Here is a 15,434-nt window from a genome sequence, read left to right as displayed (position 1 = left end):
AATTTTTTAAATAAAAAAAAAAAAAAAAAAAAAAAAAAAAAAAAAAAAACAAAAAAAAAACCCACAAAACACACAAACCCCCCAACAAAAAAAAAAAAAAAAAAAAAAAAAAAAAAAAAAAAAAACAAGCCCCCCCCCCCCCCCCCCCCCCCCCCCCCCAACCCCCCCACCCAAAAAAAACACCTAGCACCCCCAACCCCCTCCCTCTAAACTACTCAAAATTTCCGCTACCGGTTCTCCAGAACAGGTCAGAACCTGCTGAATACCTCCTTTGTTTATGAGGCATAAACTGTGAGAGGGATCTTGGAGTCTTAGTGGACAACCAGCTAAACAGGAGGCAACTGTTTGCAGCAGCAGCAGCCAAAAAAGCCAATGCAATCCTAAGCTGCATTACCAGAGGGATACAATCGAGATCAAGGGAGATACTAATACCACTCTATGAAGCCTTAGTAAGGCCACACCTAGAGTACTGCATCCAGTTTTGGTCACCACATTATAAAAAGACTAGAAAAGGTACAAAGAAGAGCAACCAAGATGATTAGGGGACTGGAGGCTAGAACATACGATGGACAGTTGCAGGAACTGGTCCTGGCTTGTCTAGTGAAGAGAAGAACCAGAAGAGACAGGATAACATTCTTCCAATATTTGAGGGGCTGCCACAGAGAGGAAAAATGAGGTCAAGCTATTTTTCAAAGCACTTGAAGGCCAGACAAGGAACAATGGATGGAAACTAAACAAGGAGACATTCAACCTGGAAATAAGGAGAAACTTTCTGACAGGGAGAACAATCAACCAATGGAAGTTGCCCTCGGAAGTTGTGGGAGCATCATCACTTGAGACTTTCAAGGAGAGATTGGACTGCCGTTTGTCAGAAATGATGTAGGGTCTCCCACTTGGGCAGGGGGTTGGACTAGATGATCTGCAAGGTCCCTTCCAACTCTGATTATCTGTTATCTGTTATTAAGAGAAGAATTCCACCTCTGTTTATGAGGCATGGCCAGTTGGGATACATAGGGTCGTATCTCTGGATTGAAGTGTACAGGGAATCCTCAACTTGCGATGACAATCGAGCCCAATACTGATGTCACTGAGTGAGAAATTTGTTAAGGAAGCTTTGCCCGGTTTTAAGACTTTTCTGGCTGTGTTTGTTAAGGGAGTCACCGCAGTTGTTTAAATTAGGAGCACGGTTGTTAAACGAAGTCTGGTTTTCCCCACTGACTTTGGAAGGATGACCCTGGGACACTGCAACTGTCATAAATATGAACCTATATCCCCGAAGTAAATCTGAGTAGTCCTGTCTTACAACTGTTCATTTAATGACAGTTTGAAGTTACAACGGCATTAAAAAATGTGACTGTTGTGGGTCGCCAGCAACAGTTACAGACGGCTGAGGTCTCGGAGAGCGAGGACTCAGATGAGGGGCCTGCATGGGATGCAGGAATGGGGCCAGGACCGTCAGAGAGCAGAGTGCTGCCTTCAGAGATTGTGGAGGCTGGCAGCAGTGAGGAAGAGGCCCCCGAGGAGCCTGTGCCCAGTGCGTGTGCGTGCAAGGCTGCTTGAAGGAAAGAACAGCTGCAGCAGCACGGGCAACTCGGGAGCAAGGCTGCAAGGTCCCTCCCTTAAGAAATAAAAGCCAGCTGAGAAACTGCAGTCCTTTGCAGGAAGCAAAGAAGTTCTTGCACTCAAGTCTTGTGGACATTCGGAGTATCTTGATTGGTGTTTGGAGACTTTTTGTGTGTGAAATATTCCTTAGTAACTTAATCTAGTGTTCTTGGCAGCCTTGCACCACCTTGGCCAGGCTCGTTCTTATCAGAGACGATTAGTTTGAAACGGCCTTTTAACCAGGAAGGAACGGAATTCGTAAAGAATCATTCAAAGGTTTTGCTGTTACCTCCCTTTCGTGTTTGTTTCCTAGGAACAAGGTTTGGGTCAGCACAGGGACTTAGAACCTTCTTTACGACCGTTTGCAGCCTTCCCGGGGCCATGTGATCTGAATTCAGACGCTTGTCAACTGACTCATATTTATGACAGTTGCCGTGTCCTGAGATCAGTCCCTTTTGAAACCTTCGGACAAGCAAAGTCCATGGGGAAAGCCAGGTTCACTTAATGACCACATTGCAAACTTCGCAATGGCAGTGATTCAATCGACAATTCTGCAAAGGCCTTTACACGGGGCAGAACTCACTTTGCAGCAGAAATGTTGGGGCTCCCCCATTGTGATCGTAGGTCGAGGACCGCAAAAAAAACAATGCAAAAAAAAGAGAACAAGGAGAACTTGAGCTGAAATCAATCAGTTTTATTTATTAGGGCCTTCAGCCAGCAAATAAAACAGATTTTTTTTTTTAAAAAAAAAGCGGGGGGAGTCAAAATAGATAAACGCAAATCAGCGTAGGCAGTAATCCATTTTAAATCTTATTCTGGATACTCCTGTGCTGAAGCCCTGAGGCTAGATAACAAAACTTTGCAAGATTGTAGAGAGCATGTGTGTGTTTGTGTGTGTGTGTGTATAATCTTGATATCTATATCTATATTTATCTATATCTCATATTTCTCTCTCATCTCTGTCTCTTTCTCTTTCTTTCTTTCTTTCTTTCTTTCTTTCTTTCTTTCTTTCTTTCTTTCTTTCTTTCTTTCTTTCATCTATCTACTGTATCTATCAACCATATATTTACCATATCTACCATCTCTCTTTCTTTCCTATCTATCTATCTATCTATCTATCTATCTATCTATCTATCTATCTATCTATCTATCTATCATCTATCTATCTATCTATCTATCTATCATCTATCTATGTCTATCTACTGTATCTATCTCATCCCCTCTTTCTTTCTTTCTTTCTTTCTTTCTTTCTTTCATTCATTCATCTATCTACTGTATCTATCAACCATATCTATCTAACATATCTACCATCTCTCTTTCTTCTATCTGTCTGTCTGTCTGTCTGTCTATCTACTGTATCTATCTCATCTCTCTCTCTCCTTTCTTTCTTTCTTTCTTTCTTTCTTTCTTTCTTTCTTTCTTTCTTTCTTTCTTTCTTTCCTTCCTTCCTTCCTTCCTTCCTTCCTTCCTTCCTTCCTTCCTTCCTTCCTTCCTTCCTTTCTTTTCTATCTATTGTACCTATCAACCATATCTATCTACCATATCTACCATCTTTCTTTCTTATCTATCTATCTATCTATCTATCTATCTATCTATCTATCTATCTATCTATCTATCTATCTATCTGAAAAGAAAATCAACATAGAAACAGTCTGATCATCTGGGGATTGAGGCGAAAAGGAGGAGTAATGTGATTTTGATGCCCCGTCATATAAAACCTCCAAGTGTATTATTGAGTCTATCGCTTGCGTGTCACAAGGGCAGAGATGATGAGCACAGGGACTCTGCAATATCTACTAGGCAACAGGGTTGAGGGAAGGACATTACAATGTTACCTGACAGAAGCCTAATGATAGTTGGTGTAGATCAGGGAGCAAAGCGAGGGATGTTTTGATTCTTTTAGTAACCTAGAAAAGCTGAGTGGTTGGTTAAAATGATCAGAATCAGACAAGAGCTGGAAGGGACTTTAGAGGTCTTCTAGTCCAACCCCCTGCTCAGGCAGGAGACCCTACATCATTCCAGGCAAATGACTGTTTAGTTCTTAAAAATCTCCATTGATGGTGCTCCCACAACTTCTGAAGGCAACTTCTGTTCCACTGGTTAATTTTCCTCACTGTTAGGAAGGTTCTACTTAATTCTAGTTGCTTGTCTCATGGAGTAGTTTCCACCCATTGCTTCTTGTCCTGCCTTCAGGTGCTTTGGAGAATAGATTGACCCTTTCCTCCTCTCTGTGGCAGCCCCTCAAATATTGGAAGACTGCTCTCCTGTCTCCCCTGGTCCTTCTCTTCACTAGAGTAGATTTACCTCATTCCTGCAATCATTCTTCGTATGTTAGCTTTCCGTCTCCTCATCTTCTTTGTTGCTCTTCTCTGCCCTCTTTTCAGAGTCTCAACATCTTTCTTATATCATGGAGACCCAAACCGGATGCGCTATTCCAAGCGTGGCCTTACTAAGGCACCTCCTCTTTGCCCTCTGTCACTCTTTTCCTGACACACATGTTGTGTACTTTCGGGACTCATCGTCCACTCTGAATGAATATCAAAACAGACCAATCCACTGTCCGCATTCCAACTAATCAACTCCAAACCAAAAAAACTCAGAGACGAGCATCTCCTCGAAGTTCCATTTTATTAAAGTTGTCATATTGGCACCTCTGGGAAAACTCAAATCAGAGAGTTCCAGGTTTTCTCTTCCCAAAAGAGAAATCAAAAATCCCTCCCCTGCACCCATCAGTCTATCACATAACCCAATCAAATTTTCATCCCCACTGGAGACCTTCCTCCAGACACCTCCCTCCAGATGCAGGGTCACATGTCCTTGACTCTCTGGGAAGAATGTTGTTGAGTCTAATATTCTACCTCTCTACGAAATCCCCCCTCCCAATTTCCCAGGCACTAAATGTGGCAGCCTCAAAGCTTCCAAGTATCCTGTATCCCTGAAAATATGACCTACTCTGAAAGTAAGTCCTAGCTTGATTTTTTTTACACATGCACCCAATATAATCCTTACCCCCCAAAATAAGCCCCGATTGAGATCCCACCCACTCCAGGGTGCACGGATAAAAATTAAGCTAGGGTGGGGATGGAGGGTGGAGCTGCCCTACTAACCTTTGGACAGTTGTAACCAGGCCTGGCACACCCCGACACCTGCCTTGCCAGCCCATTTCTTCTGCAACCAGCAAGGCTGGCAAGGCTTTCCTGAAGGCCTCTGGAGTGGATAACAAAGCTCAGGATCGATCCAGAGCTCTATTATCCTCTGCAGAGGCCTTCAGGAAAGCCTTGCCGGCTGCAGAAGAAGTTCCTGAAGGCCTCTGACAGCAAAAAGGAGGCCGGGAGCGACACGCGCAAGTGAGGTGAGTCAGTGGATGACATTCCCTCCCCAAATTAGACCTGGTGTCTTTTGGGGGGGGGCAAAAAAAATATAAGACAGGGTCTTATTTTGGGGGAAACGCAGTAAAATATGGCTTCCAAGGCTGATACCCATATCCTGGACACAACCCTGCAGCTAATCTTAAAATGCAGATTCTGTTTGATCCTGGAGAACCACGGCACTCCCTCTCTTGGGTAAAATTACCATCGTGATGATCATCTGTCTCCTGTAGATAATCGGTGGCTTTCCAGAAACGGCTCTTATTGCAAAGGAAACACCAAGCGGATTGTCAACAAAGCAAACGTCACATGTAAACCAAAGATGGCCGGTTCTGCGCATCACAAGATGGCTCCCTCTCTTGGAATCCAGCCATTTTGGGCGGCTTGCGTTTTGACTTTCCCATCATCTGAAAATCAGAACCGCCAAGAAACTCCTGGGTGGAGGGAATTGCCTATCACCAAAGCAGATGTTTGATTCTATTTGCATTTCCCCCCACTAACTCGCCAGCAGGCATTGTCTGTTAAAATATTGTAATCTATGCAGAGATGGGCCATGTACGCACGCAAGACATGTCCTGTGGAGTTTTATGCTAATAATCTTCTGCCAGTTGTGCTTTACGGAGGGAGTTTTTGGAAGAGTCTGAATTGTGACTTCTTGTAGCACGGCGGCGTCTTCACTCCTTCCCCCTTTTTCCAAGACGGCCTTAGCTTTTTGTACCAGCTGTGGGGCACCACAACTGGTGCAACTCTGGGTGAGCAAAGGTGAAAGGAGGTTCTAACGAGTGATTTGCAGGGGAACTCCTGATGAACGTGTAATATAATAGGGTAATCTTCTTGATGTTACTGGGCAAAAGACTTTGCAGAAAGCAATCAAGGAGCATCTTTAGCTCAAGGTTGGAACGAGGGGATCCTTGGTGCTCTCTGAGCTTGGTGATTTTCTTGCGGACGTTTCATAGCCCAACTAGGTAACATCATCAGTGCTAGAAGGGAGTGGGGTTTGTGGAGAGGAGGAGGAGAGTGTGGGGTCCTTGGTGTTCTCTGAGCTTGGTGGTTTTCTTGAAAATGTTTCCTTAGGTTTGACTAGAACCGTATGTGTAACTTCCGGAAAATAAATCAGAAGCTATTCCTTTCTATATACTTGACACCAGTATTTAATTTTTTTCTTTTCTATATCTCTATGTATGTACTTTCCTTCCTTCCTTCCTTCCTTCCTTCCTTCCTTCCTTCCTTCCTTCCTTTTCTTTTCTTTCTTTCTTTCTTTCTTTCTTTCTTTCTTTCTTTCTTCTCTCCTTCTCTCCTTCCTTCCTTCTTTTCCTTCCTTCCTCTTTTTTCTCTTTCTTTCTTTCTTTCTTTCTTTCTTTCTTTCTTTCTTTCTTTCTTTCTTTCTTTCCTTCCTTCCTTCCTTCCTTCCTTCTTTCTTTCTTTCTTCTCTCCTTCCTTTCTTCCTCTTTCCTTCCTTCCTTCTTTCTTCTCTCCTTCTCTCCTTCCTTCCTTCTTTTCCTCCCTCCCTCTTTTCTTTCTTTCTTTCTTTCTTTCTTTCTTTCTTTCTTTCTTTCTTTCTTTCTTTCTTTCTTTCTTCTTTCTTTCTTTCTTTCTTTCTTTTTCTCTTTCTTTCTCACACTTCATTACATATATTTCCTTGAATGTATTTTCCTTAATTTCTACGTAAAACACCTTAATAAAAATTATTTTTTAAAAAATAAACGTTCATTCTCTCAGTTACAAGATATTTACACCATCTACCGAATGCTCTCCTTTATCACATACATGTTCTTGCCGGAACACTTCCGTTCCTCCAGAGGAAGGGAAAAGAAGAATATGTCTCCAACAAGCTTAATACTTGATAGCACAAAGCAGGTGGTCAGAACTGCATAGATCCGGCTGACAAGCCCAGGTCACTTCAATATGCGGCACATGTTTTCAAGCTTCACTGGTTCTTAATTAACATTCAATTTCAGTCCTCTTAAATCAAGACTAAGTTATACAGGATACAATTAATTAAAAAGGATCTAAATCAGAACTGAACTGGAGCAGGCTCGAGAGCTGCTAGGATTAGCGAAGAAGTTGGAAGTATTAGCAGAGCATTTAAAAGATGCTTGTTCAAACCTTGCTGTTGTCCGAAGTCATTAGTAACTATTATCTTCTGGTCTATACAATAGCTAGGGGCGTGTTGAGGGAGATATAGGTATATTTCCTAATAACAGAATCTGAAGCATCTTTGTTTTCTGTTGAGCTGCTACTATAACTCTGGGGTTGAGGTGCTCAGCTTCATACAATAGAGGTGAAGAACTGAAACCACAAAAAGCTCACTCATTTTACAAGAACAATATTCTTGTGCCTGATTCCATAAACTCACATGTGCTCATATCTAAACATACAGAAATGTGCAGATTCTGAATCTAGAATAAACTGTAAGTAGCTCAGAATGACAGAGTTGGAAGGGGTCTTGGGTTCCCATGGAGTTTTTCAGTCATCCAGGTCATGGTTATCCCAAAGGTGCTTTTTCAAAAAGGCAATTGGAATTTCTAGCGACTAAGACAATCGAAGGCCTGGAGACTAAAACATACTGATGATCGCAGGATTTGGATCTGGCAAAAGAAAAGAACAATTAGGGGTGACATGAGAGCAGTCTTCCAGTATTTGAGGGGCTGCCACAAAGAAGAGGGAGTCAAATTATTATCCAAAGGACTTGAAGGCAGGACACGAAACAAAGGATGGAAACTAATCAAAGAAAGAAGCAACCTGGAATTAAGGAGAAAGTTCCTAACAGTGAGGACAATTAACCAGTGGAACAGCTTGCTACCAGAAGTTGTGGGTAGCTCCATCACTGGATGTTTTTAAGAAGAGCCTAGACAGCCACTTATCTGAAATGGTATATGTTCTCCTGCTTGAGCAGGGGGTGGAGTGGATGACCTCCAAGTTCCCTTCCAGCTAATTCATTCCATTCTTTGTTTTCCTTTGAGGCATCCATTCACTGAAGAAGTTTCTTGGATGAGAAGTGAAACATCTTTGAGGGCAAGGGTCCTTGGAGGTCTTCTAGTCCAGCCCCCTGCTCAAGCAGGAGAGGTTGCATTAGTTCAGACAGGTGGCTGTCCAGTCTCTTCTCGAAAACCTGCAGTGAAGGAGCAGCCACCATATTTGAAGCCAAGCCATTCCAGGAAATTTCTCCTTAGTTCTAGGTTGTTTCTCTCCTTGCTTAGTTTCCATCCATTGTTTCTTGTCCTGCCTTCTGGGGCTTTGGAGAATAAGTTGACCCCACCCTCTTCTCTGTGGCAGCCCCTCAAATATTGGAACCAGTGGTGGGATTCAATTTTTTTTTTTACTATCGCTTCTGTGGGCGTGGCTTGGTGGGTGTGGCAGGGGAAGGAGACTGTAAAATCTGCAGTCAGAGGTGGGATTGGCCGGTTCTCTGAACTACTCAAAGTTTCCACTACCGGTTCTCCAGAACTGGTCAGAACCTGCTGAATACTCACCTCTGGTATTCAAACATTGCTATCTCCTATCTCTATATATGGTGATATGGAGACTATTTGATGATTGTAAGAGCACTTTTTAGTTTTTGATGGGAACTGCTGATTTTTGAAGTGTTTCAAGAGAAATGGATTGATCTCGCACTCTTAACCATCAAGGCAAAAATAGTTTTGCATCAGGCAATACCACCTCTGCACTCTTGCGTCTGAACTTAAGATGTGCCGTGCAACTGACAGTCCATCTAGCAGTTTGTAGGATCAGCAAACCCTTGGAAATCTACCCCAAACCAGACCATTGTAATGGCTTGTTATGAGATCAAAATCTGCCTTCTGAATTTCTTCATATAACGGACTTGAACTTTATTTATTTATTTTCATATGGAAAAACCCCTCGGTGTTATTAGAGTAAGAGTAAGAGTAAGGAGTTCTGAACACTCTCTGACCTTGCTTATTTTCTTGCAGACATGCCCACCAGCTAGACATACCATACCCACCAAGCCACACCCACAGAACCGGTAGAACTGGACAACACCCACTCTGGCCATGGCTCCAACCACTGCTCTGCACCATGAGATCAAACACAACCCTAATGCAGCCCTCAATGAAATTGAGTTTTACACCTCTGCTCTACACAATTCTGGATGTTCCAGTCTCCGATAGCCTCCTTCCCTGATTTTTGGTAGCCCTGCGAATCCTTGGGGAAGCCTATGGAAGTGCTAACCAACCCCAGGTCTGTTTAACTTCTACAAATTCATCCAATGTTGAGATTTGTTGGTTTGTTTTAAGATGGCAACACTCCAGTTAGTACAGGCAATTGCCGCGGGAATGGAAAAGCAAGCAGGTATGGAGTTTGGTAAAAACAGAGTTTGGGGAAGCTCATGAATTCACTTTGCATTTCAAAGTGACTCAACCTAATTTGCACCTTCTAGATTCAGGTGCCGATGGGCTTGTGATTATCTTTTGCATCTTGCATCGCTCAGAGTTTTCCAGTTACGTTCTCGGCACACAAATAAGGAAAGAAAGAAGAAGAATCCAACTGTGTATAAACATGAGCTTAAATATGGATAGCCTATGAAAATATATGCATTTTCCTGGAGAAAATAAATCTAAAATGCATTAAAAGCAATTGCTAAATGCAGAAAGCGTACAGAATGAATTGCCAGGAAAGGAAATGCATGCTATTGGCTCATCCCTTGGTGAAAGAAAGGAAGCCAAAGAAAACGCAACCAGCAAAGAAGTTGGAAGAAAAAAAAAGTGAATTAGAGAGTCGGTGAACAAACCAACTTAAATCTCAGGGCAAAGAGCGATCAAAACTGATTATGATGCACTGGAAAACAGAGATATCAAAGTTGTTGATGAAAACTAATTTTCTATTTGGAAAACAGAGATAAGAAGAGAAAACAAAATTTAAATTTTTTTTTTAAAAAAAGATATTGATTAAATTGACCAGCTGCTTATATCATGCATGTGATGTTGGGCAATGCGCTGAATTAAAAGAACAAAACAGCAAACATTCAAATGAATTGAAAATGAAACCACTAAAAAGACAAGTAAAACAATTACAATTATAGTAGCAAAAGGGCATTCTGAACTTACGGTGCAATCATTTAAGGGGCGCTACATTTCCCTGGAATTCTCAGGTACCAAACCACACCTAGTTTTAAAGGCTGTTTTAGGAAGGCCAACTGGGTTAACCAATCTTAGCTTGGGGCAATTATGTTCTGAAGGAGGAGCCATGGCAGGAAAGAGTCTCCTTGTAGATCCTGCCCAATGAAATTCCTTGGCTGATGAGACCTTCAACATGACCCTCCTGGAAGATCTGATGGGATGGATAGAGATAACTAATTCTTGAATACAGCTTATCCACCTGGAATCTGCACTGTATATCGGACATTAACACGACTGAGATATTTCTCAAGAAGAGTCCTTCACTCCTCCACTCACAATAGAATTCCCTATGCCTCCAGGCTCAAAATTTGGGGCCTGGACAATCTGGAACTGCGCCGCCTGCGGTCCGATCTAAGCATAGTTCACAAAATTGTCTGCTAGAACATCTTGCCTGTCAATGACTTCTTCAGCTTCAAACCACAACAATACACGGGCAAACAATAGATACAAACTCAAAGTAAACTGCTCCAAACTCTATTGCAGAAAATAAGACTTCAGCCACAGAGTGGTCAACGCCTGGAATGCCCTACCCAACTCTGTGGTTACAACCTCAACCCCTCACAGCTTCAACCTCAAACTGTTTACCCTGGACCTCACCCCATTCCTGAGAGCTCCTTAAAGGGGGCGTGCATAAGCGCACCAGTGTGCCTACCGTCCCTGTCCTACAGTCCTCATTTATCTGTTTTTACTTCCCTCGTTCTTGTTTATGTTCATTGCCTACACTTGTTATCCTGTACATGTTTGACAAACAAATAAATAAAATTAAAAAAATTAAAAAATAAAGTAGGTGGAGGCACTTGTCTCTGGGCTACGGGGGGCTTTTAGATTCATAACCAGTACTTTGAATTGGACCTGAAAGCAACCAGTTTGTGGATGAGAAGTGTGAAGTTCTAGCAGAACACATAATTTCTTCCCATCCCAGACGAAAGGCAACCACTGTCCAGAAACCAGGCCATGGCTGCATCACCAGCTGCCACACACCCTGACCCCCAAACTAAGCAAACTAACACATGCCATGAACACATAGCCAGACCTCAAACTCGGAGCCAAACCAAAACCTGAAATGTTACATCACAGCCATCCGCTCGGGATATCACATCACGGAACTCAGGCGGTCACACCACAAAACCTCAGGATGTTGCAACACAGCCAACGACCCAGGAGATTACAGCACAAGACCCAGGATGCCACAACAATAGAACTGAGAACTCACAAGCACAAAGCCGAAAGCACCAGCTTGAAGATGGTGAGTGGGACCTCATCGAAACGTTGCTAAGATACTCTCAATCTTACATGGGAAAAGACCCAAATATGCCAAAACCTGCATATATATATATGAAAGAAATGAATGAAAGAAAGAGAGAGAGAGAAAGACAGAAAAAATAAAAGAGAGAGAGACAGAAAGAATGAAAAAAGAAAAAAGGATAATGAGAAGGACAGAAAGAAAAAGAGAGAAAGAAAAGGAGAGAAAGAAAAAAGAGAGAAAAGAGAAAGAAAGACTAAGAAAGAGAAAGAGAAAAAAGAGAAGACAGAAAGAATGAAAAGAATGGAAAAAGGAAAAAGGATAGTGAGAGAGAAAGAAAAGGAGAGAGAGAAAGAAAAGAGAGAGTAAGAAAGAGAGAAAAAGAGAAAGAAAAGAACGATAGTAAGAAGAAAGAAAAAGAAAGCAAAGGAAAGAGAAGGGGATGACTTTTTCCCCTTTCCCCCCATTTTTAATCAAAAGCTTAAATGCCTAATTAAAATTAAATGAGAAGGATGTTTTAAAGACCTTCCCTTCTCACACAGGAAGATGAAGAATGAGTTTTTATTCAAAGGTGCAAATTGAAAAGCACAGAGATGGCCTCTCTTGATTATGAACGCTGACATCAGAATCTCTCTGTACTTGGGGGCTGGTGGGTTAGGATGAGAAGAGTCAGGGCTATTGGCAATTTCATTCAACCATGACTTGCCCTAATGAAGACTGATGTGCAATTGAAACAACTCCTGGCTTCAAGGTTGCTGAGATGAGCTCTTGAAAGATGAAATACGGCAGGAAGGGATTAAAGTAAGAAGGAACGAAGCCCCAAATAATACTAATAAAAAGAAAAGAAGACAAAGCTGCGATGTTGAGAGATCCCTAGTGCAGGGTATCACTCGTGGGGGAAAAAATAAAATAAGGCGATTATCAGCGTTCCAGAAAACCTCCACTCCAAACAATAACTCCGAGACAGACATCTTCTCAAAAGTTCTGTTTATTTGGATAGTAAACTGGTATATCTGGGAAATCCTGAATCTGAAAGGTCCGGGCTTCCTGTCATTGTATCACATGCCCCAATCACCATCCATCCCAACTTGAGTCGTCCCCTCACCCAGGTGCAGAAACAACATGACCTTGACTTAGAAAAAGAATGCTATTGTGTCTAATCACATACACTCCAAGAAATTCCCCCCTCCCATTTCCCCAGGCTCAAAGGGCATGACATACTGTATTTGTCTGGAGCAGAAACCTCTCCTCCTGATTGTCAGTTGATGTACATCTGAATCCAGTTCTTCTCCCAGGCTTGAAGTGTTGCTCTCCAAAAGGCAACTGGAGATGAAAATTAGTCAAGATGTTAATGCAGAAGTTTGATTTCTTGATTTCTTGACAGCAGTTGAAGTGGAGAAGAGATGCTCTTCACCAGTGGTGGGATTCAATTTTTTTCCCCTTACTGGTTCCGTGGTCCTGGCTTGGTGGGTGTGGCACGGGAAGGATACTGTAAAATCTCCAGTCAGAGGTGGGATTTGCCGGTTCTCCGAACTACTCAAAATTTCTGCTACCGGTTCTCCGAACTGGTCAAAACCTACTAAATACCACCTCTGCTGATTCGTGCTCTGAGCAAATGGACTCTGTAAGTTGAAGAGCTGTTTCCTGCCTTATGGTTCCACCGGGGCTTTTATTTAGTTTTGGAGAGTGTAATTTTAGCTCTCAACTTAAAGAAGAAAGAACTGATTTTAGGTTTTGGTTTAGGGCTTTTAGTGAGACAGAGAAAGAATAGATTAGATTCCCAGCTTTAGTCGTCTTCACAGACCATGGTCCAAATTTCCCTGTTCACAATAAAGAAAAAAATACTGGTCAGTTTTGGGGCAGAAGTATTTAGATTTGAATACTGTATTCAAGTCTGAAGCAGGATAATGAGTCTTTGATCTGGGAATGGATGCTGCATATATTTGTACACATATAGACTGGGTGAAACCAGGCTCAATAGCAGGAACTGGGAGAGGGATCTTGGAGTCTTAGTGGACAACCAGCTAAATATGAGCCAGCAATGTGCAGCAGCAGCCCAAAAAGCCAATGCAATCCTAAGATGCATTAACAGAGGGATACACTCAAGATCAAGAGAAGTACTAATACCACTCTAGAAAGCCTTAGTAAGACCACACCTAGAGTCCTGCATCCAGTTTTGGTCACCACACTATAAAAATATGTTGAGACTCTAGAAAAAGTACAGGGAAGAGCAACCATGAGATGATTTGGGAACTGGAGACTAAAACATATGAAGAATAGTTACAGGAACTGGGCTTGACTAGTCTAGAGAAGAGAAGGACCAGGGGAGACAGAATAGCAGTCTTTCAGTATTTGAGGGGCTTCCAGTATTTGAGGTTCGCCCTTCTGATAATTTATGATAAATGAGGGGCTGCCACAGAGCGGAAGAGGTCAAGCTATTTTCTAAAGCGCCTGTAGGCCAGACAAGGAACAATGGATGGAAACTGAACAAGGAGAGATTTAACCTGGAAATAAGGAGAAACTTTCTGACAGGGAGAACAATCAACCTATGGAACAGAAGTTGCCTTTGGAAGTTGTGGGAGCTTCATCACTTGAGACTTTCAAGAAGAGATTGGACTGCCATTTGTCAGAAATGGTGTAGGGTCTCTCACTTGGGTCGGGGGGGTTGGACTAGATTTACCTACAAGGTCCCTTCCAACTCTCATTATCTGTTAAAACCTGTCAAATGAGATTTTCCTGGGATCAAAAGGTAGCCAGCCAGGCTGAACTGGAGGTTCAGAAGGTGCTACGGATGGAGCAAAGGAGAATGACCATGTCTTGTCTTCCTGACTTCTTTTCTTGACATGACAGGAGTGTTCTAATATCTGAGGGGATGCTACAAAGAAGAGGGGGGTCAACTTATTTTCCAAAGCCCCTGAAGGCAGGACAAGAAGCAACGGATGGAAACTAACCAAGGAGAGAAGCAACCTAGAACTAAGGAGGAATTTCCTGACAATGAGAACGATTAACCAGTGGAACAACTTGTCTCCAGAAATTGTGGGTGCTCCATTATTGGAGATTTTTAAGAAGAGGTTGAACAGCCATTTGTCTGAAATCGTCTAGGGTCTCCTGATTAAGCAGTGGCCTGGACTGGAAGACCTCAAAGGTCCCTTCCACCTCGATCATTCAACTCAAACAGATATTTTTCTGAGCTTTGTGTGATTACAAAATTATATCCAGTTTTGGTCACCATATTACAAAACAGAGGTTGAGACTTTGGAAAAAGCGCAAAGAAGAGCAACTAAGATGATTAAAGACCCGGAGACTAAAACATATGAAGAACGGTTGCAGGATTTGGGTTTGGCCAGTCTAGAGAAATGAATGCTAAGGGGTCATAGCAGTCTTCTGGTACTTGAGGGACTGCCCCAAAGAAGAGGGAAACTAATCAATTTATTTCCCAAAGCACCAGAAGGCAAGACAATGAACAATGGTTGGAAATTAATCAAGGAGAGAAGCAACTTGGGATTGAGGAGAAACTTCCTAACAGGGAGGACAATTAACCAGTGGAACAACTTGCCACCATAAGATGCGGGTTGCTCCATCACTGGAGGTCTTTCAGAAGAGACTGGACAGTCACTTGTCTGAAATGGTATAGGATCTCCTGCTTGAGCAGGGGGTTGGACTAGAAGACCTCCAAGGTCCCTTCCAGCTCTATACTAATTCCAAGATAAGACACAGCCCCTTAAACAGCTGCTAATAGCTACAGACGGTGCTGGATTAGAAACATCTTTTCCACGGGGATCTAAACCATTCATACCTTCTGCTCTGACACATGTTGGCTATCATGTCCCCTCAAAACCAAACCCCATTTTATCTCAATCCTGCATTCTCTTATACAAGCCAGGATCTCCGAAGTAGTAATTACCTAGACAGGGATGAGAGCAAAGATACAAAGAGAATGAATATTGTTAGTCTAGTTCTTTTTTCTTTTCTGATGCCATTCATTCCATCACTTTATTATTCCTTTTCAATGTTCAGCAGTATTAATTGCATTCCCCGTGACTCACCGTTCATGCTGTTCTCTCTCCAAGCACCCTAAAGCAC

This window comes from Pseudonaja textilis, chromosome 8, assembly GCF_049901715.1.
Source record: "Pseudonaja textilis isolate UNSWEBS1 chromosome 8, rPseTex1.2, whole genome shotgun sequence".
In the NCBI taxonomy this organism is placed as follows: Eukaryota; Metazoa; Chordata; class Lepidosauria; order Squamata; family Elapidae; genus Pseudonaja; species Pseudonaja textilis.
Note: the sequence above shows the minus strand (reverse complement) of the source record.